Genomic DNA, 24,778 nt, shown 5'->3' with positions numbered 1-24,778 from the left:
TGTTGCAGTCAAAACAAAGCAGCGCTGGAAATAATCTGCTTCCAAAGCAATAATATTCCCTCTAAAGGCCTCAGAACACGAGGAGATGGGCTTCAAATGCAACATGAAAGAACCGGGCTTGGCATGAGAACAATCCTCAAGGACTTCAAAAATACAGAAACCTCCCATTCAGCTTCCCATTCCTCAGATTCAGATAATCAAGTCCCCCAGCCAGGAGCATGTGATCACCACCGCCTGAAATAAGATGGGTAGTCCTTCTCACAGGCGTTCACCTTTTCCTCCAACACTGACTTGGAGGAAAAGTTAGATGTTTCCCTTCTGTGGATTGTGAGGCCTTCTTGAACTGTCAAAAATGTTCACCAGAGATCATCAGAGGACACACAAGCTGTGTTTCTGGAAAGATCAGTTGGAAGACAGGATGTGTGAGATTTCTTTTTATTATAAAGTTTGTAAGTTTTCACTCCTGCCCGTGTCCTGGAAATAATGGTATCAGTATACCTGGGTCTCCTTCAAACTACGGTGAAAGGGGAAACAGTCCCTCCCTTGAAGGATGGGTGGATGGTTGGATGGGTGGATGGACGGGTGGATGGATATTGGGAATTCAAGTGACGAGTGAGTTCTAGGGAAAGATTTTACCTCTGAGACAAGCTGGCTTTTCCACCTTCGCTAAGCGGGTGCTCCCGCCTCCTTCTCCCTTTATTTCATCAACCGTGTTTTGACAATTCATGAAAAAAGGGGAAAAAAAAGTGTCTAAGGCAAATTGAGCTCCTGAAGTAATAAACATTTAGACATACAATGTGAATTGAGTTACTGTTCTCGGGATAGTCTCCCAGTGTGTTTCTCTTTTTTGGAAAGAGAACGTGTCAGGCCGTCTTCCTCCCCCAGGCTCTGGAAATGGGAGTCTCCCCTCCGCAGTAATTGTTGCGAATCCTGACAATAGCCCCACGACTGGGTTATCTCACAGGAACTTCCATTTCCAAAGAGTTGAGGGGAGATTAATGCAAGAAAACTGGACTAGATCGAGGGATAAGAGCTGCACCTTCCGCCAAGTTCAGCCAAGGTAGCCTCTTCCTCCGGCTCCCAGGGTGGGAGGGGGCCTCCCGCGGCGGGTTTCTGTGGGTTTGTCGGGGACGGCGCCGGGTGCGCGGGCGGTCCTCGGGCTCGGAATCCCCGCTCCTCTCGCGCACGCCTCTGGCTCCGCGCAGCCTCTGCGGCTCGGCGGCTGATTCGGGACCTAACTTGGTCCCGATCGCGTGTGCGGCGGAGCGGGAACCGGGGGCTCGCGGGCTGCGCAGGGGCCGGGCCGGGCCGGCGCGTTCATTGTTGTCCGCGTGCGGGCGGCTCTCGGGGGTGCCCCGCGGCGCGCGCGGGAGGCGGCGGCGCGCTCGGCCGCGCGGGACTCGCCGGAGCCGGCCTAGCCCCCGGCCGCCGGCCGCCGGCCGCCCCGAGCGCGCTCGCCGTGCCCGGGGGCGCCGCGCGGGGCCGACCGCGATGCGGAGGGCCGGGCGCGGCGGCACGGTGCTCGGCGCGCGGGCGAGGGGCGGGCCGGCGGCGGTGCGCCCTGGCGCGCGGCCAGGCTCGGCGTGAGCGGCGCGAGCGGGCGATGGGCTGACTGGGGACCCGCGGGGGCGGCGGGGCGGCGGGGCGGCGGCGGCGGGGGCGCGCGTGGACCGGCGGGGCGGCTGCGGGCGCCGCGCGGCGGAGGCGGGGGCGGAGGCGCTGGGCGCGGATGCCGCCGGCTAGGCCCCGGGCCTGCGCACCCGGGGCGCATGGGACGCCCGTTTCGGCGGATCCGCCGCTGCAAACCTGAAGTTCCTCGGCTCCCCGGGAAGCGCCACGAATAAAAGGTAATGTGTCTTTGTTTCCCAGCCGCGACTGCGGGCAGGCGGTGGATTCTGCAGCACTTCTGGGTCCATTTCTGGGCCGGTGAGAGGGACATGACACTTCTGCTTTACGGAGGACGTAGAGCATTTAATGCCGCAGATGTGACATTGTTCCAGTGCACACCCCACGTGCGGCACAGACTCTACTCCCTCCTGCTACCCGCTCTCCCCGCACCCACTTTCTTTGGCATCTCGACCTCACACTGGCTGGGTCTACCCGGGGAGAAAGGAAAGGACCTTGCTGCAGGCAGACCTGGGCGTGATTTTGTTCTTTTTTTTTTTTTTTTTTTTCTAACCGTTTTTCTGGAAGTGACAGGGCAGTCCTGTTCTTTGGGTGGGTTCAGGAGGCAGGCTGCAGATCGCCGGCTGCCTGGGACTGCTAAAATGGACTGCTCTTTCACACTCCAAATGGCTGCAGCAAGTTTAATGCAGGGAGACAGCGGGAGGAGGAGGAGGAGGAGAGGAGGGAACCCCCTTCAGGACGAACCCCCCAAACGCAGTGCTTCTGTATTGCAGGCAACTGCCCAAACGTGGGCGCCTATTGCATTTAGAAAAGATGAACCGGTCCTGTACTTGGAGAGCCGTGTGGGCTGCCCGTGTGTAGTCAGGAACTCGGTGCCTTTCTCCAGTACCTCGTTAGGAGAGTGACTGCTCGGTAGATTCAAGCAAATTCTGCGAAATTTCCAAGGGATGGCTGTTCTAATAATAGGTCTGGCGGAGGCTTCTTAATAGACACGCTCATTCTGAACGGTGCAGCAATGCCAGTCCCCCCGGAAGCTCTGCTTGCTGGGAAAGGCGATCCCCTGACCTCCCCGTGGATGGAGGAGGCTTTCTCCCCTATGAATGGAACATCCCAGCAGAGGTTGTTACCGCTGTTCTGGCTTCTCTCAGTTTGAATCCTCCCAGCATCTGGTGAAAGGGATTCTCAGAACACCTAAGCCAAGCACACTTCTAAATCCGAGCTCTTCGGTGGGGATGGCTTATTCAGTGTTGGAGTAGCCCCAGCTGTATTTAGACACCTGGTCAGGCTGATTTGATCTGCATTTACCTGAGTGGGTTTTGAACAGCTTCTCACATACCTCTAACACCTCGGCACTATAAGTCTGGTCCTTTTCTCAAAGCATGACTGTGATGTTCGGGGAAAGCACCAGTCCAAGAGCCAGGGGCAAACTTATGACTTCATCCAGGGAAGCCACCGCTGACCCTGGGGGAACTGTCTCAGGAGTTGGATGCAAAATCTATTCCGTACACGTAGTAGAACTTAGCTCTGTGTGCCATTTTTCCAATGTGCAACAAAGTGGGAGGTTGATGGGGGGGTGGGGGGGCGATGGGAGGACACATTTCATTGTTTTGTTTCTGGTTTTTAAATTGCTTCAAGTTCGTTCATAGTGTTTGGCCCCCTTTTGGAGTCTGACTTGGACATGGTGGGAAGACTAAACCTTCAGATCAGCAGAAATCTGATTTTGATTCTCAGCGTGTTCATCTCTTGCAACCTAGAGGGTCAGAGGATGAGCCTCTTCTGTTGGCTGAGGGGTCCCTTCTGCTGTGAATGAAATCTGGGTTTATTTAAGGTACACCAGGAATGGGGGGGTCCCGCAGCAGATAGACTTGAATCTCTTTGGTCCCAGAGGTTAAATAGCTGCAGTTAATTTGATTGGAAGCAATATTTGGACTTGCTTTGAAATCAACACTATGTTGCCCTGCTAGTAAATACAGTGTTGCCTCCAAATAACTTGGAAAAAAGTGATGCTTGATGTGCAAAATTGTGTGGGTAGAAGTAACCTTTTAGAAAAACAACAACAACATTAAACTCTTCTTGGGTTAAAAGGGAATAGTGTTAGTTGAAATGAGGATCAGAAAATCCCTCCACCCACTTAAAAAAATTTTTTTTCTTGAAATATAGTTGATTTACAATGTCATGTTAGTTTCAGTCATGGTAGTGTACAGAAAAGTGATTAATACATATATGTGTGTGTATACATATATACATATATATATTCTTTTTTAGATTCTTTTCCATTATAGGTTATTACAAGATGTTGAATATAGTTCCCTGTGCTATACCGTAGGTCCTTGATGATTATCTATTTCATACGTAGTAGTGTGTATCTGTTAACCCCAAACTCCTAATTTATTCCTTCCCCGCCTTTCCCCTTTGGTAACCATAAGTTTGTTTCTCTGTTTGTGAGTCTGTTTCTGTTTTGTAAATAAGTTCATTTGTATCTTTTTTTTTTTTATATTCCATATATAAATGATATCATATGATATTTGTTTTTCTCTGTCTGACTTACTTCACTTAGTATGATAATCTCCAGGTCCATCCATGTGGCTGCAAATGGCATTATTTCATTCTTTTTAATAGCTGAGTAATATTCCATTGTATATATGTACCACATCTTCTTTGTCCATTCATCTGTCAATGGACATTTAGGTTGCTTCCATGTCTTGGCTATTGTAAACAGCGCTGTAATGAACACTGGGGTGCATGTATCCTTTCGAACCATGTTTTTCTCCAGATATATGCCCAGGAGGGGGATTGCTGGGTCATATGGTAGTTCTATTTTTGCTTTTTAAGGAGCCTCCATACTGTTTTCCATAGTGGCTGCACCAGTTTATGTTCCCACCAACAGTATAGGAGGGTTCCTTTTCTCCACACCCTCTCCAGCATTTGTTATTTGTAGACTCTTTGACGGTGGCCATTCTGACCGGTGTGAGGTGATACCTCATTGTAGTTTTGATTTGCATTTCTCTAATAATTAGCGTTGTTGAGCGTCTTTTCATGTGCCTGTTGGCCATCTGTATGTCTTCTTTGGAGAAATGTCTATTTAGATCTTCTGCTCGTTTTTTTGATTCCTCCACCCACTTTTATTCTGACCAAGTGTGATCTGCCGCTGTTGTTGGCAATATTCTTTCTGGCACTTGAACTAATTATATTAATAAGACTTGTTATTTATGGCATAGGGCCTCTTTGTAATTTGTAGACATTGTTGCCAAGTCCCCTGACAGCCTAGCAGGTGGCAAGTGCCATTAACATGATCTTGTCATGGGAGAAACCGAAACCCCTTGAGGTTCAGTGAGTCACTGATTTCATAATCCATGAGATCTGCCTCCCAGATGTGGGTGGTGCTCAGCTTTATTGTAACGGCCCAGTTACAGTCTGAGGTCAAAGAATAAACCAAGAATGAGTCCTTGGGACTTCCCCGGCCGTCCAGTGGTTAAGACTTCCTGCTTCACTGCCAGGGGCACGGGTTCGATCCCTGGTTGGGGAGCTAAGATCCTACATGCTACACAGTGCGGCCAAAAAAACAAAAAAAGAATGAATCCTTGCTTGTGTTCTGGAACTTGGCAAAAGGTTCTGTGGACTAGTGAGAATGCCAGGGTTGTAAAAGAAAGGGGCCCTTGAGTCAGCCTCTATAAGCTGATGAGAAAGTGTGATCGATTTGTGATGGGAGAGGCAGTGATGAGATGAAAGGTCCAGGGAATTGAGGGGACCTGTCAGGGTACCTTTGTATTTAGTAAATGTGGGGTTGAGTACGACTGCCTCGAAAGAAGATCATTACTGACTTTACTGAGTAAATATACCACTCGTGCTCACGTTATTAGTGCTAGTGTGTGTGTATAAGTAAAAGACTTAGAGTTTTATTCATTTGTCATATACTTATCAGTTCTAAGAGTTGCATTTAGCCTGACACACTGAATGACTGAAAATATGATGGGGCACATTCAAAACTCAAGCTTTGTTCTGAGAAATTTTTGCATATGTCAGTACTTTTTTTAAAAAAAGGAACAGTGTAGCTTCTGGAGAATTTCCATTTAAACTAGGTAAAGTGAGAAAGACATGCCAACAGTTAAATAGGTTTTGAAGTTAGTTTAAACCACACTCTACACAGTATCAGAATGTATAAGTCTAGATTCACCAATGGCTTTCATTCCTATCTTTTATTTATTTATTTATTTATCTTATTTATTTTTGGATATCAGCTGATGTGTCAGTAATCTTTGTGGCAGAAATTCTCTATTTGGGTTTATTCATTGTGAAAAATTCCAGCATCTCTATTAGAAAGGATCTCTGAGACCTCATGGGGAGAGAAGCCATGGGATAAAGATCTTCGATCTAAATTTCAAAAACTACATTCCTCTTGAGCTAAAGATGCAAAAGAGGAATTACCTTACAGGATTAGCACGTACTCATAACCTCCCCAGGACACTGGTTATCCGTTCTCTCCATCTTGTCCATTTCTGATTCTTTGCTGTCCATTGCTCTCTGAATAGGTAGTTAAAGGAACAAAAGTAGATATTGGATGTCTCCTAAAAGGTAGGAGTTGATGGGAGAAAAGGAAGAGAAAGGATCATTCCATCAGTTATGTAAGATACATGGATGCTTGAACTTTTCCTACCGTAAGCAAAATCAAAGACTTAAAGAATCTGGGAAAAGTGGCCACTAAAAGTCGAACCTGTTGGGGAAGGATGAGATTTGAGTATTTTATCTTATGCTGTTTATTCTAGCCGTAATCAGACTGAAGTGTATTGGCAGTATTTTCCATTTCTGTTTTTGCATTTTCCAGGACATTTAATCTGAAGAGCTGGTACAATAGCTCTTGGAACTCTGGGCTCAAGGGTCGCCACTGCACACAAAGCCTGCTGGTTTTGCTACTCTCTTTTGCGAGTTTTCCGAATCAGCATAAATGCAGCTTATCAGAAATTCTCTCCACAGCACTTTCCTTTTGGTTCCCTAAATCCGTCAGCTGCCACTCTTTCCCCTGTCCTGTGGGATCAGCATGTCTTTCTCTTATTTATAAGGAATGATTTAGACACACCCTTACTTTTGAGGCTACCATCTCTACCACTAGCCGCATTATCCTAAAAGTATCTATCATTATGCCTCTCTTACTTTCTCAGAAGACGATCAGAGCTCTTGCTACCATTTAGTGAGTTGCATTAATGCTTATTTTGGGTGCTGTTGAGTGAGTGAGTATGTGTGTTTGTGGGCAGGGGGGTGTGTGTTCAATTCTTTACTTTATCAGTAGAAATTAGGTATTTTTTCCCCAAAAGAGAAATACTTTTCTCCTTGAAGATGGAAATTACTGCTCAGAATAAAGGCCATGGTTTTTGGAAGGGATTGAAGGGATCTGGTTCAGTTCAGTAATCTTATGACTACGAAATGATCAAGAAAAAATAGGCTTGTAGGTTCTGTTTGAACTGAATGGGTAACCCCTCTGTAGATGATCAAGCATCGCTAACTCCAGTTCAGAGATGGAGCTGATAGGAGCCAACTTGTTACAAAGCCTGATCTCCATCGTATGTGGTGGTTTCTGTTTTTTTGTTTTAAAACTGAAGCTCTGGCCATTCCTTGATGCAGTGCAAGAAGACGTGAGTTGTAGGTGGTCAAGAACATTTGCACACGCACACCCTTCTCCCCAAACTCTGACTACCTTCACACGCACCATCTTGCTCCTATCTTATTAGTGATTATTTGCCAGTCCATAGTTACTGCGCACTTTCTGTTCACTGAAGGATCCCTACCTTTACCCTCTGCTCATGGTGGGCACTCAGTAGATCCTGTTTGAATAAGAAAATTCACTGAGTGACTCTTCATACCAACTGCAACACTGATATATTTCAGCATCTTCAGAAACCTGGAAAACCCAGTGGTCTAAAGAAAAATGTCCTCTTAGGTCCTCCTGTATCTAACATTTTTTATAAGTCTGTTCTGTGGTGTGGCCCCTCATTCCCATTTAGCAATACCTTGCCTGTCTTGGTACTCATGCAGAATACCAAACTTTTTGACGGTACTTCGAATTAGCCAAAAGCTATCCTCTCAACCTTGGGCTCTAACTCCACAATTTCCATCAGAGTTAGCCTGTTCTTCTGGTGATACAGACTTCTTTGCAGGGCTTTTGCCTTTCTTTGTCCTTGCTGTATGAGGAATGCATGAAAAAAATGGCATGTAATGGGGAATTAGATTGATAATGCATGACAGCAAATGGAAATAATAATCGGAGAATTGCCGGGCTGTGCCATTCATAACCATAAAATGCACAATTATGCTCTCCCCACATGCCTGTGAAAAAGTATATACTTGTGACAAACCCAAACTAGGAAACCCTAATAGTGTGGAACCCTCTGGTGCTGGGCAACACACCTACACACAGTGGGTCGTGCACCGCGGGCTCACCGATTTCTCTGCACCCTCTGGTTACCCCCAAGAGATATTGGATACTTATTTCTCTGTTGCTCAGAGAGAGAGCAGAAAAGAGGGGAGGGTGGTGAGGACAAGAACGATGGGAGCGGAGCACAATGCAGGGCAGTGTTCTGCCTTCTCAATCCCCTTTTATTGGGGTGGTTGAGTGTTTTGTAACAGAGTAACTACAGAGTGACCAGTAGCACAGATGTAGCCGGCAGGTCTTGGCAGGAGAGCAGAGACCACGGATCACAGGAAAGCATCAAGGGCTGCAGTCACACTAAATGTTGAGCAGAGACTGTGGACCACGCACATATGAGATTTGGGGATTCTCCATCAAGTCAGACATCTCGGATGGAATTTTTGGAGTGAAAGGGGGCATAGAGATCATTTTTACAAATGAGGAGATGCTCACAGATGTTCAGGGACCTCGCCAGGGTCTCCGTTGCAGGGCCAAGACTAGAGTCCCTGACCACGTGGTTTGGCACAGAGTGGGTAGGGCTGTGGTGTCACGTCCCCCGGGCTTGGACTTCTGGCTCTGCCCCTTCCTGGCTGTGAGGCCTTGGGTAAATTACTGAATCTCTCTGAGCCTCGGTTTTCTTATTTATCAGAAAAGTTATATTAAGTGGAGCCAATGAGGTGATATCCGTGAAGCACCCAGCACAAAAAAAATAAGGGCGCCTCTTCTAGAATCGGAAATTTTGTCTTTGCACTCTCCCCTCTCTGCTTGGCTTGCTTATGTCCCTGGAAGCCCCAACAGGACTAACTGCAGGAGGTTTAAAACTTGAGGGGTGTAAGAAGGCCACTGGCCGTGGAAGTGGAGGTATTACTGAAATAAATGGCACCTCCTTACCTACAATCCTGGAGTGAATTTTATAAATAGAAAGTAGCGTTAAGAAAAAAAAAAAAAAAAACATTAGCTCTGATACTCCATAAGTGTCACCCAGCCTTGCAGGAAGGATTCTGCCGGTAAAGACATCACCCTAGTGATCCTCTCCTTATTGGGACGGAGGAGGCTTATTAAGAATGGGTGGCATCCTGCTGTACCCATGAGTCTTGACTGAGTCCAGGAACATTAAAGTGGTGAGGATTGGTTGGGGGAGGGGAAGGAAGAGAAGAAATATGATTTTGCCTTTGCACTCATGGATTCTATCACCCTACCTTTCTGAAATTCTTCAGTTTTCAGGATTGATCAGAAAGCTCTTAGGGCTTTTATTTTGAAAAAATTCTCCAGTAGAAATAAGGGTATGTCAGTCAATGGTTATGCCATCCTTTTTCTTTTAATTGAAGTATAGCTGATTTAAAATATTGTGTTAGTTTCGGGTGTACAGCAAAGTGATTCAGTTATATATGTATTTTTTCAGATGATTTTCCAGTATAGGTTATTATAAGATATTGAATATTATTCCCTTTATTGTACAGTAAATCCTTGTTGCTTATCTATTTTATGTAGAGCAGTTTGTATCTGTTAACTACATACTCCTAATTTGTCCCTCCCCCCTCCCTCTCCCCTTTGGTAACCGTAAGTTTGTTTTCTATGTCTGTGAGCCATTTTAGTTTCATAAATAGATTTATTTGTATTATTTTTTAGATTCCACATATGTGATAGCATATAATATTTGTCTTTGCCTGACTTACCTCACTTAGTATGATAATCTCTAGATCCATCCATGTTGCTGCAAATGGCACTATTTCATTCTTTTTTATAGCTGAGTAATATTCCATTGTATATATATATACCACATCTTCTTTATCCATTCATCTGTCGGTGGACATTTAGGTTGCTTGCATGTCCTGGCTGTTGTAAATAGTGCTGCAGTGAACACTGGGGTGCATGTATACTTGTGAATGAAGTTTTTCTCTGGGTATATGCCCAGGATGGGATTGCTGGATCATATGGTAACTCTTTTTTTAGTTTTTTAAGGAACCTTAGTACTGTTCTCCATAGCAGCTGTACCAATTTACATTCCCACCAACAGTGCAGGAGGGTTCCCTTTTCTCCACACCCTCTCCAGCATTTATTGTTTGTAGATTTTTTGAAAATGGCCATTCTGACTGGTGTGAGGTGATATCTCATTGTAGGTTTTTTTTTTTAATAAATTTATTTATTTTGTTTATCTTATTTTTGGGTGAGTTGGGTCTTCGTTGCTGCGCACGGGCTTTCTCTAGTTGTGGCGAGCGGGGGCTACTCTTTGTTGTGGTGCGCGGGCTTCTCCTGCAGTGGTTTCTCTTGTTGCAGAGCACAGGCTCTAGGTGCTCGGGCTTCAGTAGTTGTGGCACATGGGCTCAGTAGTTGTGGCTCGCAGACTCTAGAGCACAGGCTCAGTAGTTGTGGCACACGCACTTAGTTGCTCTGCGGCATGTGGGATCTTCCCAGACCAGGGCTCGAACCCGTGTCCCCTGCATTGGCAGGCGGATTCTTAACCACTGCACCACCAGGTAAGTCCCCTCATTGTAGTTTTGATTTGCATTTCTCTCATAATCAGCAGTGTGGAGCATCTTTTCATGTGCCTGTTGTATGCCATCTATTTCTTAACAACAAAGGCAACAATCCAATCAGTATGTAAAATTTTTGGTTATTTTCCATTCATGGTCAACAATTAGAAAGATTTTCACCTCCAATTTTCTTATTTATATTTCACCCAAGTACTTAACGCAGCGAGTGAATGGAAGAAATAAGCCTAGAACCTGAGTGTACCACATGTTTGTGTGAGTTTTATTAATTGCATCTACCATCTGACCGCTCTGAAAATACTGGGCGAGTTTTCCTCACAGTAGGAGAAATCAACATGCCAATTAGCAGAATATTCATCAAAAATTATCTAAGCACCTAATAACCTTTGAAGTGTTAAATAAAATAAATTAGAATGAGAGATGGTCCATCTTCTGGAGATGGATTAAACAGGCACACACACGGGCAGCAGAATAAAAGCATTAAACAAATGTAAAAACAAGGAAAGTATTTATAGAACATAATAACCACATCCAGAACAAGGATATATTTTAGGTGGATCTTCAGGGACAGCTTATAGGCTTCGTTTGCCTAGACAGGGTGGAGTGTGTCTGTCATTTTATGCAGAAATTGTAAACTGGTATTTGTTTGTGGTTCCATCTTTATTGTGGAATATGTGGTTTTCGCTCGCGCACGACAGTTTAGTTTCCCTGCCCTCCTGTTCCTAAGGTTATAACTTTATCAATGCAGATTTTGTGCCCTTTAGATACAGATATCTTGGAAAGATACTCAAATATATCTTGATAATAATATCCAAGAATAATATCCCAAACCACAGTCCTTCGGTTTTTTTTTTTTTTTTTTTTTAATTTTATGGCTGTGTTGGGTCTTCGTTTCTGTGCGAGGGCTTTCTCTAGTTGCGGCAAGTGGGGGCCACTCTTCATCGCGGTGCGCGGGCCTCTCACTATCGCGGCCCCTCTTGTTGCGGAGCACAAGCTCCAGACGTGCAGGCTCAGTAGTTGTGGCTCACGGGCCCAGCTGCTCCGCGGCATGTGGGATCTTCCCAGACCAGGGCTCGAACCCGTGTCCTCTGCATTTGCAGGCAGATTCTTAACCACTGCGCCATCAGGGAAGCCCAGTCCTTTGGTTTTTTTAAATGACTAAGTTCTTTTTGTCTTGCCGGTAGGACTGATCACACTCCTAAAGAACGAACAAAACCAAACTGAAGAAAATCTAAAAACTATAAATTTTGTACTGTGACTTTGGGTTTTATGTTGGAAATAGAAAATTGTTCATGTGTGAGCCTCCTTGCTTCTTGTTTGTGGAAAGGTGGGAGCGGGGAAGCTCGTGTTACTGCAGCTTTCTCTGTTGCCTAGAAGGTGATGATGAAATAGCACAGCATTTGCCTGCCCCTTCCCATCAGACCCTCCCTGGTGAGATTGCCTGTCAGACTGGCTTTGGAACAGCTGAGTCTTTGTTTGGCTAGTTATCAATGTTCAGTAAATACAGTTCCCCAGAGGAACCTCATTATTCTAGTAGTCCCAGAGTCAGCCAATGCTTTGCTGCGTGTCCCTTTGTATTACTAGTTCCACCTGTGGTTTTTTTGATTACCCTGTTCCTCTTCCTCCTAAGGCTTAAACATCATTGTCCTGTGATAAGTGACTCACCATGTCTCCTCACTCTTCCTCTTTGCTACATTACTAGCATCAAACTCTTCTGGCCTTTTACCATCAATTTCTCCAATGCCTTGTTCCTGTGTTTTCTTCCCAAGTTCTTTTGGGGTGAGGTGCTGACAGCCACTGCCATGGTTCAAGCTTTCCTCTTTCTTTTCTGAGTTATTGTAAAATGATCACCACTTATCCCTTTACCACCATCCTACTGCGCGCGCGCGCGCACACACACACACACACACACACACACACACACACACACACACACACACACAAGAACGCACACAGGCATCCCCTCTCTCTACCTCTTCTTGCCGCCCCCCTTCATTCCCTGTAGACCACAGCCCTTAACATGGAATAAAAGGCCTCACCACAACCTCGTAGCTTCTTATTTCTTAAACTTCTTCTCTCACACTATCCTTCATACACTGTATTGGTCTGTTCAGGCAACCATAACAAAACACTCAGTAGCTTATAAATAACAGACATTTATTTCTCACTCTTCCGGGGGCTGGGGAGTCAAGGCACCAGCAGATTTGGTATCTTCTGAGGACCCGCTTCCTGGTTCATGAATGGGGTCTTCTCACTGTGCCGCCAAACAGTGGGATGGGGTGAGGGATCTCTCTGGAGCCCCTTTTCTAAGGGCACTAATCCCACTCATGTGGGCTCCACCCTCATGACCTCATCACCTCCCGAATATCCCACCTCCTGATACCATCACATTGGGAGTTCGTGTTTAGCATATGGATTCTGGGGGGGACACAGATACTCAGTCTGTTGTGCATACACCACCACACACCCTTGCCTTTCCCCACGCACGTTTGACCTTTGCTGGACGTCAGCTTCTTGCAAATACTCACCCTTCAGATTAAGAGACCTGTCCTGTCCCTTGTCTGCCAGACACCCCTGCTCATTCTTCAGTTCCAGCCTGCAGCGTTACCTCCTCCTGTCCCTCCAAGTGGAGCGAGTCTTCCTCCTCTGTTCTCCCACAGGAATCTCACCAGGTCGCTGTTCCAGTTTGATCTCAAATTCGAATGACCCGTTAATGTGTATGTCTCTCACTGTAGCTTCTAAGGGAAAGAGCATGTCTTTATTTTTTTAAATTTAATTATAGTTGATTGCGATATTGTATTAGTTTCTGGTGTACAGCAAAGCGATTCAGGTATGTATGTACGCATATACACATTTTTTTTCTGATTCTTTTCCATGAGAGGTCATTATAAGATATTGAATATATATATTGAATATAGTTCCCAACAAGTAGGACCTTGTTGTTTATCTCTTTTACGTATACTAGTTTGTATCTGTTAATCCCAACCTTCTAATTTATCCCCCCTCCCTTTCCCCTTTGGTAACCGTAAGTTTGTTTTCTTTGTCTTTGAGTCTGTTTCTATTTTGTAAATAAGTTCATTTGTATCATTTTTTTTTTAGATTACACATAGAAGTGATATCGTTAAGGTATTTGTCTTTTTCTGTCTGGCTTACTTCACTTAGTATGATAATCTCTAGGTCCATCCGTGTTGCTGCCTATGGCATTATTTTATTCTTTTTCATGACTGAGTAATATTCTACTTTATATATATATATATATATATATATATATATACCACATCTTCTTTATCCATTCATCTGTCAGTGGACATTTGGGTTGCTTCCAGTTGGTGAGTCAGCTATTGTAAATAGTGCTGCTATGAACATCAGGGTGCATGTATCTTTTCAAATTAGAGTTTTCCCCGGATATATGCCCGGGAGTGGGATTGCAGGATCATATGGTTGTTCTGTTTTTAGTTTTTTTAAGGAAGCTCCATACTGTTCTCCATAGTGGCTGCACTTAGTTGTCTTTGATTCTGAAGCACCTTCTATTATGCCCGGCATTTGGTAGGTGCTCAGAAATGTGAATGAGTGATTATTTGTCACATATTGTGGTGTCTCATTTCTTTCCTTGCTTGCATATAGCTGGAACTGTTTTTTTTTTTTTCGTGCTTAAGCTTGGTGTCCTTACCTGTCTGTCAGCCCTTCTCTGTCTGCACGTGTCTGTGTCAAAGAGTAAACAGTAAGACAACGAGGATGGTGCAGCACAGCTAACATCCTTTATATGAGGGCGAGCCTTGCACCCCAGCTGGCAGAATGGCAGAACGTGCCTGCGCACGCAGTTCCTTCATTTATTCATTCATTCAGTCAGTTGGTGAGTCACCCAGTCATTCTGACTCATGCACTTACTCATGTGCCTCTTCTGTCCCAGGAATGTGTCAGCAAACAAAACGAACCCAACTTCTTGCCCTCATGGAGCTTGCACTCTACGAGGAAGAGGCAGGCAAGACACATAATAAATAAGTAAATTATATAGTGTGCTAGAAGGTGGTAATTGCTGTATGAAAAATAAAGCAGAGGCTGGGAAGTATGGCAAGGTTGCTATTTTAAATTCAGAAGTCGGAGGAGACGTTATGAAAAGGTGATATGTGAGCAAAGCTTTGAAGGAAGTGAAGAGGTGAGTCATGTGGGTGTCTGGGCGGAACATTCCAGACAGAGGAAGGAGCTCATCACAGGCCCCGGGCAGAAGAGTGACCTGTAGGGAACAGCAAGGAGATGAGGGGGGAACAGCAGACCGAGTGAGGGGTTATAAAGGTAGGCATCACGTGGGGCCTTGAAGGCTTCTGCACTGGGGGAAATGGAACTGAGCGCTGGAGAGTGTGGACATGGGCGGCACCCTGATCCCATTTGGGCTGCACAGGGACGGTTTGGGTGCTATGTGGGGACCAGACTGCAAGACAGGCAGAGGGAAGAGCAGGGGTGCCGCTTGGCTGGCCATTGCAGGAATGGGGCAAGTGATAAAGTGAAGGTGATGAAAAGGGGCCAGGGTCTGGATACTCTGAGATTTTCTGGTGAGTTGGAAGTGAGATGTGAGAGGACAGAACATGGTGATGCAGAGCTAGAATGGCTGTTAGCTAAGAGGTGAAAGCTGCGGGTGGAGATGGTTTGCAGAAGAAGGTAGGTCAGTAATTCTCTTTGAGTCTGACATATTTAACAGCCATCCAGAAGGAGACGCTGAATGGGCAGCTTTACGTATGTCATATACAGGCCTGGGGAAGGAGAAATTCCAGGCAGAGACACGAAGTGGGACTCAGCCAGATAGAGTTGATATTTAAAGACTTTGTGGCTCAGTCCTGGATATGACAACATCTGAGAAACACCGTAAATCCAATTCACACTTCAAATTTAAAAAATATAAGATACAAAAAATGAAATAATTTCTCCTCAAAGTGTGAAGAACTCTGCTGAGATATACGGCTCCATACGTTGCACTCTTCGGTCACTTACTCACTCAACGAACATTCCTTAGGTGCCAAGTGTATGGTGTGTGTACACCAGACGTGGCTATAATAAAATTCAGGAAAGTAACAGCAACAACGAAAACAAATTGGACTTTTCAGATCATCCTGATGGTCTGTCCCTTTTTTGATGCATGAAAGGAGTGACTCTCTCATATTTTAAACGGATTTATTGATGTATCATTGACACACAATAAGCTGCACGTGTTTAAAGTGTACCATTTGATGAGCTTTGACATATATCCACACCTGTGAAACCATCACCACAGTCAAGAATTGTAACTCCATATTTTCAATCAGTCATACTTCCCAAGAGTTTTGTGTGTTTCAAGCTCCATGCTGGACACTATGAAGGATGTAAGATGAAATCGCTGCCTCATGTATTTGTTCATATTTAAGATTCTGCCTTTCCCTAAAAAGTGATCTCATCACACACTCATTTCCAGGTCTTTTCTCCGGCGTATGCTGAAAATACGCTCAAGTTTGGTTCCCAAGGCTTTGGAATGACATGTGTAAACCATTTGACACCCGCGTTCCTGGTTAAATCAGGAAAGAGGAAAGATCAGGAACCCTGCCATCTTTTAATCAGTTCCGATACAAGCAGAAACTTCTCTCGTTCCTTCTTGTGTGGAAACAGCCCAAACAGTAGGCTCTGTTTCCTCCTTTTTTCCTTTGTGTAGGCAACAGAATAATTACCTCCTGCCGAAAGCTTGGAGAAATCGTTCTGTGTCCAATTAGAATTTTTGATTTGACTAACAGATCCAGGATCATGTCTTTATTTCTGTAACTGCTCTCAGTGAGATGCACCCAGGATGTTTCTAGCTCTCCCATTTGCCTTGGCCATTGCATGTTATGGCACTGCGTTACACCCTGTGACCACCTTGCCACCGAGGGGCATCCTGGGGTGAAAAGGAGGGGGGAGCCCTCCTTTGGTTTTGGAATCCTCTCCCTCTGCCTCCCCCCCCCCATTTCCCTTCCTTTCCTAGTCTGATGCCCCGCCCCTATTTGTAAATGGTGCTGGGGAACAAGGGGTCCTGTCCTGTCCATGACGCTGCCGCAGCAGAAGCAGGAGGCCTGGGAGCAGGTCTTCAGGAAGCCTCTGCGGTGGCGCCCTGGGCAGCCGGCCAGCGTTGAAACCGCCAAGATGAATGGAGGGTGAGATCTGCCAGCACAGCTCATGCAAGAGTGAGCAGTCCCTGCCAGCGACACTCCAGCCGAATCCCTTCCAGAGAACTCGGTTATGTAAACATCTAGGCGGCAGCCTCCAGCCCAGATGGACTGCCCCGTGCCGACGTCTAAGGTAGCTGTGAAAATTTCCCTCAAGGCAAGCAGTCCAGGTTCCCAAGCTCTCCCTGGAGAGCTTTTTATTGGGGGCCTTGGGCCGGAGGGCGGCAAGGGCTTGCTCCTACCTCCTGGAGCTGGGACCATCCTGCAGGGCTGTGGCTTTCCAGATCAAGGCACCCATGTGCCCCGCGTCTGCTGTGCTGTGATGCCACTGGAAATATGATCTGATTTAAGCGTGAGTCTCAGAAGGATCAGCTCTTGGGCTGGAGCGCTTCCTTCCAAGCCTGGAAGATTTGGCATCTGCGCACTGGGCCCCTGGACTCAGGCACGAGTGGCATGTGGCTGCTTTGTATCTCATGCAGGTTCTGTGAAAGCAGGTGGCCTGGGGACCAATCCACTGTCTTAGGCATCTGTTCTCTCCCACCTTGCTTCAGAGTCACCAAAGACCCAAGCATGGAACTCCAGGAGCTTGTGGATGTCTAAAATACTCTTTTCTGCCCCTCACATCCCTCGGGGTAGTGGAGAGTTTGACTGTATAATATACAAAGCGGGTTGTTTGTGGGACGGACAACCCAGTCCCAAATTCTCTTATCTGTGTGGCAAGGCACCCCAGCTATCACTGATGGCAGACTGATGATAATTCTGCTCATTTGCTGTGTCATCACGCAGATAATATAAACCACAAAGAATGCATGTGTTTCTGAGCCTGGGTTTGGGGGTATGTTTCTACAGAATAGGCAAATTAAAACATAGCTCATTAAATGCAAATCAAGTTCTATAGTACCTATAGTTTGGAATTGCCCTTGAAATGATATATAAGAATATATGTTATTTGAGTGTATATTAATGTATGTACAAATATTTATTGAGTGCCTGTTAGGATAGTCATGTCATTCTATTTCAATCATATATCTATATATATACACACACACATATATATAATTTAAGATCAACAAAATAATTTACAATAAAAATGTGGTAACCTATTGCTTAATAAGACCCATGGTTATAAATAGTGTTGTCTCATCCCACTGAGCACAACATAAGCAAAAATAAAAAATTAATTTAAAATGACAGATTGAATTAGACATTGGAATAAAATAGGCAGAGTCATGTTACCAAGAAAATGTCATTGGTTCTTGGTTGTCAATTACATGAAGAGCAAACCAACTACAGAAACATATAACCACCCCATACAGCATTGCAGTTTCATGTGTGTGTGTTTTTTCTTTTAATTTTTATTGAGGTATAGTTGATTTACAGTGTTGTGTTAGTTTCAGGTGTACAGCAATGTGAATCAGTTATACACATACGTATATCCACTCTTTTTTCGATTCTTTTTCCATATAGGCCATTACAGAGTATTGAGTAGAGTTCCCTGTGCTATACAGTAGGTCTTTATTAGTTATCTATTTTATATATAGTAGTGTGTATATGTCAATCCCAATCTCCCAATTTATCCCTCCCCCACCTTTACCCCCTGGTAACCATAAGTTTGTTTTCTATGTCTGTGACTCTATTTCTGTTTTGTAGATAAGTTCATTTGTACCCTTTTTTTAGATTCCACATATAAGTGATATCATATGATATTTGTCTTTCTCTGACTTACTTCACTCAGTATGACAATCTCTGGGTCCATCCATGTTGCTGCAAATGGCATTATTTCATTTTTTTTATGGCTGAGTAATATTCCATTGTGTATGTACCACATCTTCTTTATCCATTCCTCTGTTGATGGACATTTAGGTTGCTTCCATGTCCTGGCTATTGTAAATAGTCCTGCAATGAGCATTGCGTTTTAAATAGAGGACTTTTTAAAAAAAATAAATTTATTTATTTATTTATTTGGCTGTGTTGGGTCTTCGTTGCTGCACGCGGGCTTTCTGTAGTTGTGGCGAGCGGGGGCTACTCTTCGTTGGCTTCTCATTGCAGTGGCTTCTCTTGTTGCGGAGCACGGGCTCTAGACACACAGGCTTCAGTAGTTGTGGCATGCAGGCTCAGTAGTTGTGACTTATGGGCTCTAGAGCGCAGGCTCAGTAGTTGTGGTGCACAGGCTTAGCTGCTTCGCGCCATGTGGGATCTTCCCGGACCAGGGATCAATGTGTGCCCTGCCTTGGCAGGCGGATTCTTCACCACTGCGCCACCAGGGAAGTCCCTAAATAGAGGACTTTTGATTGCATGTTTATACAAAGGAAATTGGTAAGGGAAAAAGTAGAATAATGTGTTTGTGCCTACCATCTGTAGTGTGATTTTCTTAAAGTCTTCTGAAGCAGTCAGTGGATGTGGTGACTATTTGTTTCATCAAAGTATGTGTAATATTGTAGCAGGAAGCATTAAAAGTAAATACATGAGTTATTAGAATGAATCTGTTTTGGGGGGAATTCTTGTTTATAGGTGTACACGTATATCCATGGCTTATACCTTAGAATGTGTCCATCCACCTTCCCCCAGAGTCCAGTAACCCTTTCTACAGCATCGCAGGCTGACGGTCTTCTGGCCCTTCCTGATTACTTGCAGTGGTGGTGGAGCAACTTGTTCCATTTTGAACAGTGATGCTTGTTAGAAAGTTCTCCCTTCTATTGAAATCTGATGTGTCTTTTGAAACTTCTACTCATTGATCCCATTTCTGCCCGCCAAACCAAAGTTCTCCCTTCTCATTCAGTTATCAAACCTAATCATCAGATGAGCTTTAGATCATCAAATTAGCAAGTCCCCACGTCCAGGCCTTCCCAGGACAGTCCAGTTTATACCTAGTACCCCCGTGGAATCCATGATAGCCTCCCTTTTCACTCGCAGAGGTGTCTTGCATGGGGGATAGATGACAGGGTCACTATCACTGAAGCCAGCATGCAGCTTTTCCATCAACCCCGAGAAGGCATGGTTTCCATATCTTTACCCAGTCTGACTCCCCTTCTTTGGTCTTGCTCTGCTTTCTTTCATGTCCTACCTAAAATATGGTACCCAGAGTTAAACACAAATTTCCAGAAATAGTTTAATCGTAGTAGAGTGTAGGAGACCTCTTGATTTCATTATTCAGGATGCTGTACTTCTAACACGTGAACTAAGAACAGGACCTGGAACCATAAACAATAAGACCCCCAACTTGTAGACGTGGAAGCTACCATCTAAACAAACCTCTTGTCATCTACACATTTGGTCAGCACACTTTCTGTGTCTGGTTGCAAATCGTTGGGGGGTCATATGGATATGGAGAGCTTATGTTTAGTATCTCTTTATAATTTACCAACTGCTTGTGTGTTTTCTAAGGCAGTGAGCCTCAACACCTGCACTTAGAACCCTCTTTCCAGGCTCCCCTCATTTTTACACCAGTTAGGATTAAATTGATTTGGAAACGTGGTCCAGTGGATACTTAACTATTTCATCAATGGTTTAGCCATCCTCAGACCATTGATATAAGTTGCTCCTTCTTCCTGTTGTCATAAGTAGGGTTCACCAGCTGTATTTCTCACTGCTACACGCCCACCCACCACCCTGTGCCCCAGCTCTACTGCCTGGCTGATGTTTCCAGAACATGCCACGTTCTCTCCCATCCAGCTCTTCTTACGTCAGGTTGTCTCTGTTGGATGTCCTGTCTTCAGATATCACATCCTCACCTGAGCACTCACCCATCCTCCAGGTATGAGTGAGGGTCCCGCCGACCCTCTGCCTCATTGCATCTTATACCCACCCCATGGTCACACAGATTACACTGTAATCTCCTGTTGACTTGGGTATTTCTTCTGCTGGACATAGACGCTCGTTAAGTATAGGAACAAAATTGTGTTCATCATTATATATCTAATAAAATGCCAGGCACATAACTATGTACCATAAACATTTGCAGAATGAATACACACTATGATGGACACTACTATGTATAATCCTTTAAACCCATTTCTCTTATTTCATGAGGGGCGGTCACTAGATTACTCTCTGGATTACGAGAAAGATGGATAGATCTTTTCTAGAGGAGAAATTACTGTCAAAGAAGATGAACTTTTTAGCCATTTGCATCTTAGTTTTATTTCCTGTAGGCTATTAGTAGTCTTCTACTTAACTTGTAGTCATCTACGAATTAATTAATTTTATCTTTAACATAGTAACCCTTCATTATAGTTGTTGTCTCTTCCCCCCCAACTTTGCATTTGCTTTTTCTTTTTGCTGATGGTGATTTATGGAGTAAAATTATTTAAAAATGTAATCAAATCTATACATTTTTCACTTTTGGCTCATCCATTGCTTTTATGCTTAGAAAGACCTGATAAACCTATCTATTTTTAATATTTAACTGTATGAAGCACCTGAGATTTTTTCCGGGGAAAGAGGTGCAGTTAGTTTATATTCTTTTAGTCGTTAGTCCTACCGTTTCCCTTCTTGGTTGAGAAGATTAAGCTGAGTGGTCCAGCAGCTCATCTTTTAACAAAAATCCATTAGCACCAAACAATGAAAACTTTCCTTTCCTTGCTCTTCTTGCTTGGAACGTGTCTTTAAAGGTTCTTTCATTGTCCTTAGACTTCCCTTATTTTAAATCTCAGCTTCAGTGTTCCACCTCTGTTCCTCTAAACTTGTGACACTTTCTCATCTATGTATCGATACAGAATATGTATAATGTACTCTATGCCCCTGACACGTTGTATATATTATACTACAATCTAGTCACCTTTGGGAATCCTCTGTGCGGATACTTTGTGTTCTTTGGATGTCACGATCTTCACTTTCTCATTCAATTTTATTTTTATTATGTTGTTTTTTTTTTTTCACACACACACACTGTATTTTATTTTTACAAGAGATAAATAGACTGACACCAAGCATTGTACATGGATGACCACAACAAAAGCAACAATGATTGCAATTACCAAACATGAAACACACTCATACTATGTCATAATATTGACATTCAGTCCAGTAGTCTTCCACTGTAACAGCTCCTTTACTTTGCAGTGAAAATTGATTTGTATATTCTTTGCCTCTGAGTCCTTGTGGGATTTTTTTTTTTTTAATTCAGACAGAAAGTCACAAAAATTATACTCATCCTCATCAGTTCACTCAGTCCCATGTAATTAATTTTTTTTTCATCTTGATCTTTTGTTAGCACTTTTATGAGTTCATCAGTTTTTCATTAGAGTTCTGAAAATGCTTATTCATTCAGTTCAGCAGTACAGTCAGTTACCAGAAACCTGTACTTGTCAGAGTCTTTTCCATGAATTTCTTGAAGATGAAAGCCTTTTATAGGAACATATTTGCAAAAGCATCAGAGTACACCCAGAACTGTCTATAAATGACAAAAGACTTAAAAATGACCGCTGTTAAAGATTTGATGAAAGTTCATAATAATGCAGTTGACAAGAAAATTAGTTATTTCTGGGATATACATTTTAAAGTAATAACTAGGATTATTACTTATAACATTATACCAGAACATATGAGATTTTTAGAAATTTCATGTAATGTCTGAAACATTTATATTAATATATTTCCATACATATTTCCATACAAATACAAGATTTTTAGAAATTTCATGTAATGTCTGAAACATTTATATTAACATATTTCCATACAAATAACCCAATGAAAGTTTAGTATTAGTTGTTTTGTTTGTTTTTTTATACTGCAGGTTCTTATTAGGCATCAATTTTATACACATCAGTGTATACATGTCAATCCCAATTGCCCAATTCAGCACACCACCATCCCCACCCCACTGCAGTTTTCCCTCCTTGGTGTCCATATGTCCATTCTCTACATCTGTGTCTCAACTTCTGCCCTGCAAACCGGCTCATCTGTACCATTTTTCTAGGTTCCACATACATGCATTAATATACGATATTTGTTTTTCTCTTTCTGACTTACTTCACTCTGTATGACAGTCTCTAGATCCATCCACGTCTCAACAAATGACTCAATTTCGTTCCTTTTTATGGCTGAGTAATATTCCATTGTATATATGTACCACGACTTCTTTATCCATTCGTCTGTTGATGGGCATTTAGGTTGCTTCCATGACCTGGCTATTGTAAATAGTGCTGCAATGAACATTCGGGTGCATGTGTCTTTTTGAATTACGGTTTTCTCAGGGTATATGCCCAGTAGTGGGATTGCTGGGTCATATGGTAATTCTATTTTTAGTTTTTTAAGGAACCTCCATATTGTTCTCCATAGTGGCTGTATCAATTTACATTCCCACCAACAGTGCAAGAGGGTTCCCTTTTCTCCACACCCTCTCCAGCATTTGTTGTTTGTAGATTTTCTGATGATGCCCATTCTAACAGGAGTGAGGTGATACCTCATTGTAGTTTTGATTTGCATTTCTCTAATAATTAGTGATGTTGAGCATCTTTTCATGTGCTTCGTGGCTGTCTGTATGTCTTCTTTGGAGAAATGTCTATTTAGGTCTTCTGCCCATTTTTGGATTGGGGTGTTTGTTTCTTTAATATTGAGCTGAATGAGCTGTTTATATATTTTGGAGATTAATCCTTTGTCCATTGATTCGTTTGCAAATATTTTCTCCCATTCTGAGGGTTGTCTTTTCGTCTTGTTTATGGTTTCCTTTGCTGTGCAAAAGCTTTGAAGTTTCATTAGGTCCCATTTGTTTATTTTTGTTTTTATTTCCATTACTCTAGGAGGTGGATCAAAAAAGATCTTGCTGTGATTTATGTCAAAGAGTGTTCTTCCTATGTTTTCCTCTAAGAGTTTTATAGTGTCCAGTCTTATATTTAGGTCTCTAATCCATTTTGAGTTTATTTTTGTGTATGGTGTTAGGGAGTATTCTAATTTCATTCATTTACATGTAGCAGTCCAGTTTTCCCAGCACCACTTATTGAAGAGACTGTCTTTTCTCCATTGTATATCTTTGCCTCCTTTGTCATAGATTAGTTGACCATAGGTGCGTGGGTTAATCTCTGGGCTTTCTATCTTGTTCCATTGATCTATGTTTCTGTTTTTGTGCCAGTACCATATTGTCTTGATTACTGTAGCTTTGTAGTAGAGTCTGAAGTCAGGGAGTCTGATTCCTCCAGCTCCATTTTTTTGCCTCAAGACTGTTTTGGCTATTCGGGGTCTTTTGTGTCTCCATACAAATTTTAAGATGATTTGTTCTAGCTCCGTAAAAAATGCCATTGGTAATTTGATAGGGATTACATTGAATCTGTAGATTGCTTTGGGTAGTATAGTCATTTTCACAATGTTGATTCTTCCAATCCAAGAACATGGTATATCTCTCCATCTGTTGGTATCATCTTTAATTTCTTTCATCAGTGTCTTATAGTTTTCTGCATACAGGTCTTTTGTTTCCCTAGGTAGGTTTATTCCTAGGTATTTTATTCTTTTTGTTGCAATGGTAAATGGGAGTGTTTCCATAATTTCTCTTTCAGATTCTTCATCATTAGTGTATAGGAATGCAAGAGATTTCTGTGCATTCATTTTGTATCCTGCAACTTTACCATATTCATTAATTAGCTCTAGCAGTTTTCTGGTGGCAGTTTTAGGATTCTCTATGTATAGTATCATGTCATCCACAAACAGTGACAGTTTTACTTCTTCTTTTCCAATTTGTATTCCTTTTATTTCTTTTTCTTCTCTGATTGCCGTGGCTAGGACTTCCAGAACTATGTTGAATAATAGTTGGTGAGAGTGGACATCCTTGTCTCGTTCCTGATCTTAGAGGAAATGCTTTCAGTTTTTCACCATTGAGAATGATGTTTGCTGTGGGTTTGTCATATATGGCGTTTATTATGTTGAGGTAGGTTCCCTCTATGCCCACTTTCTGGAGAGTTTTTATCATAAATGGGTGTTGAATTTTGTCAAAAGCTTTTTCTGCATCTATTGAGATGATCATATGGTTTTTATTCTTCAATTTGTTAATATGGTGTATCACATTGATTGATTTGCGTATATTGAAGAATCTTTGCATCCCAGGGATAAATCCCACTTGATCGTGGTGTATGATCCTTTTAATGTGTTGTTGGATTCTGTTTGCT

At 43.3% G+C, this 24,778-nt stretch overlaps 1 protein-coding gene across 8 annotated transcripts in view; it reads left to right on the top strand.

The window, feature by feature from the left end:
- Window positions 1-24,778, top strand: part of FRMD4A (FERM domain containing 4A) — a 474,860-nt gene that overhangs the window by 236,251 nt on the left and 213,831 nt on the right. Inside the window, exon 1 of one of the 8 annotated variants that reach the window (XM_082385298.1) lies at window positions 1,042-1,060. The exons of 6 other annotated variants lie outside the window; for them this stretch is intronic. The gene's annotated coding sequence lies outside the window, so the exon portion shown is untranslated. Of the gene's footprint in view, window positions 1-1,041; window positions 1,061-1,667; window positions 1,848-24,778 lie in introns of those variants that run through there. One more of the 8 variants, XM_082385296.1, reaches the window with a different exon arrangement.

This window comes from Balaenoptera borealis (assembly GCF_965194805.1).
Source record: "Balaenoptera borealis genome assembly, chromosome: 3".
Lineage (NCBI taxonomy): Eukaryota > Metazoa > Chordata > Mammalia > Artiodactyla > Balaenopteridae > Balaenoptera > Balaenoptera borealis.
Note: the sequence above shows the minus strand (reverse complement) of the source record. Positions and strands in the feature narration are given on the sequence as shown.